We start from the raw sequence: 3118 nt of genomic DNA on the forward strand, positions 1-3118 counted from the left end.
CACTCACTGACTCTCAGTCCCCCCTCACTCAATCTCAATTCTCCCTCACTCACTGACTCTCACTCCCCCTCACTCACTCTCAGTTCCCCCTCACTCACTGACACTCAGCCGCCCGCACTCAATGACTCTCAGTCCTCACTCACTTACTCACTATACCCCCTCACTGACTCTCCGAACACCCTCACACACTCTCAGTACCCCCCTCACTCACTAAGTCACAGTCCCCCTCACTCACACACTCTCTGTACCCCCTCACACACTCACTCTCAGTCCACCCTCACAAACTCACTCTCAGTCCCCCTTCACTCACTCACTCTCAGTCCCCCCCTCACTCACGCACTCTCATTCTCCCCTCATTCACTCACTCACAGTTCCCCTCACTCATTCACTCTCAGTTTCACTCACTCACTCTCAGTCCCCCCTCATTCACTCACTCATTCATAGTTCCCCGTCACACATTCACTCTCAGTCCCCCCTCACAAACTCACTCTCAGTCCCCCTTCACTCACTCTCAGTCCCCCCCTCACTCACGCACTCTCATTCAATCCCCCTCACTCACTCAGTACCCCTCACTCACTAACTCTCAGTCCACCCTCACTCACTCACTCTCAGTCCACCCTCACTCACTCACTCTCAATCGTCCTCACACTAATTCTCAGTCCCCCTCACTCACTCAATCTCATTCCCACCTCATTCACTGACTCTCAGGCCCACTCAATCATTCAGACCCCCTCACTCACTCACTCTCAGTCCCCCCTCACTCACTCACTCTCAGTCCCCCCTCACTCACTCACACTCAGTCCCCCCCACTCACTGACTCTCAGTCCTCCCTCACTCACTGACTCTCACTGCCCACTCACTCACTGCCTCTCAGGCCCCCTCAATCACTGACTCTCAGTCCAACCTCAATCGCTTCCGCTGAGTCCCCTCTCACACACTCACTCTCAGTCCCCCTCACTCACTGACTCTCAGTCCCCTATCACTCACGCTCTCTCAGCCCTCCTCACTCACTCTCAGTCCCCTCACACACTCACCTCAGTCCCCTCACACACTCACTCTCAGTTCCCCTCACTCACTGACTCTCATCACCCATCGGTCAGGCACTCAGTCCCCCCTCACTCACACACTCTCCGTCACCCTCACTCACTCACTCTCAATCCCAACTCACTCACTCCAAGTCACCCCTTCACTCACTCACTCTCAGTCCCCCCTCACTCACTCACTCTCAGTCTCCCCTCACTCACTCACTCTCAGTCTCCCCTCACTCACTCTCAGTCCCCCTCTCACTCACTCTGAATCCCCCTCTCACTCACTCCCAGTCCCCCTTCACTCACTCACTCAGTCCACCCTCACTCACTGACACTCAGTCCCACTCACTCACTATATTCCCCTCACACATTCACTCATGCTCAGTCCCCCTCACTCACTGACTCTCACAAACCCCTCACTCACACTCAGTTCCCCCTCACTCACTCACTCTCAGTCACCCATCACTCACTGACACTCAGTCCCCCTCACTCACTATATTCCCCTCACACATTCACTCACGCTCAGTACCCCCTCACTCTCTGTCCCCCTCACTCACTGACTCTCACAAACCCCTCACTCACAATCAGTTCCCCCTCACTCACTCACTCTCAGTCAACCCTCACTCACTGACACTCAGTCCCCCTCACTCACTATATTCCCCTCACACATTCACTCACGCTCAGTCCCCCTCACTCATTCTCAGTCCCCCTTACTCACTGACTCTCCGACCACCCTCACACACTCTCAGTACCCCCTCACTCACTAAGTCACAGTCCCCCTCACTCACTCACTCTCAGTACCCCCTCACACACTCACTCTCAATCCCCCCTCACAAACTCACTCTCAGTCCCCCTTCACAAACTCTCTCTCAGTCCCCCCTCATTCACGCACTCTCATTCCCCCTCATTCACTCAATCACTCAATCACTCACAGTTCCCCTCACTCATTCACTCTCAGTTCAACTCACTCACTATCAGTCCCTCCTCATTCACTCACTCATTCATAGTTCCCCCTCACTCATTCACTGTCAGTCCCACTCACTCACTGATATTCAGTCCCCCCTCACTCACCCTCAGTACCCCCTCACTCAATCACTCTCAGTCCCACCTCACTCACTCACTCTCAGTCCACCCTCACTCACTCACTCTCAGTCCACCCTCATTCACTCATTCTCAGTCACCCTCACTCACTCTCATTCCCACCTCATTCACTGACTCTCAGGCTCACTCACTCACTCAGCCCCCCTTCACTCAGTCCCCCCTCACTCACTCACACTCAGTCCCCCCCACTCACTGACTCTCAGTCCTCCCTCACTCACTGACTCTCACTGCCCACTCACTAACTGCCTCTCAGGCCCCCTCACTCACTGACTTTCAGTCCAACCTCAATCGCTTCCGCTGAGTCCCCTCTCACACACTCACTCTCAGTCCCACTCACTCACTGACTCTCAGTCCCCTGTCACTCACGCTCTCAGCCCTCCTCACTCACTCACTCTCAGTCCCCATCACTCACTCACCTCAGTCCCCTCACACACTCACTCTCAGTCCCCCTCACTCACTGACTCTCATCAACCATCAGTCAAGCACTCAGTCCCCCCTCACTCACTCATTCTCCGTCACCCCTCACTCACTCACTCTCAATTCCCACTCACTCACTCCAAGTCACCCTTTCACTCACTCACTCTCTGTCCCCCCCTCACTCACTCAGTTCTCCCTCACTCACTCTCAGTCTCCCCTCACTCACTCACTCTCGGTCCCCCTCTCACTCATTCTGAATCCCCCTCACTTTCACTCCCAGTCCCACTTTACTCACTCACTCTCAGTCCCCCCTACTCACTGACACTCGGTCCCCCTCACTCACTATATTCCCCTCACACATTTACTCAAGCTCAGTCCCCCTCACTCTTTCTCAGTCCCCCTCACTCACTAACTCTCACAAACCCCTCACTCACACTCAGTTCCCCCTCACTCACTCACAGTCCTCCCTCACTCACTGACTCTCACTCCCCCCTCACTCACTGACACTCAGCCGCCCTCACCCAATGACTCTCAGTCCCCACTCACTTACTCACTATATCCCCCTCACTCAC

The sequence above is a fragment of the Pristiophorus japonicus genome, chromosome 19 (genome assembly GCF_044704955.1).
Source record: "Pristiophorus japonicus isolate sPriJap1 chromosome 19, sPriJap1.hap1, whole genome shotgun sequence".
In the NCBI taxonomy this organism is placed as follows: Eukaryota; Metazoa; Chordata; class Chondrichthyes; family Pristiophoridae; genus Pristiophorus; species Pristiophorus japonicus.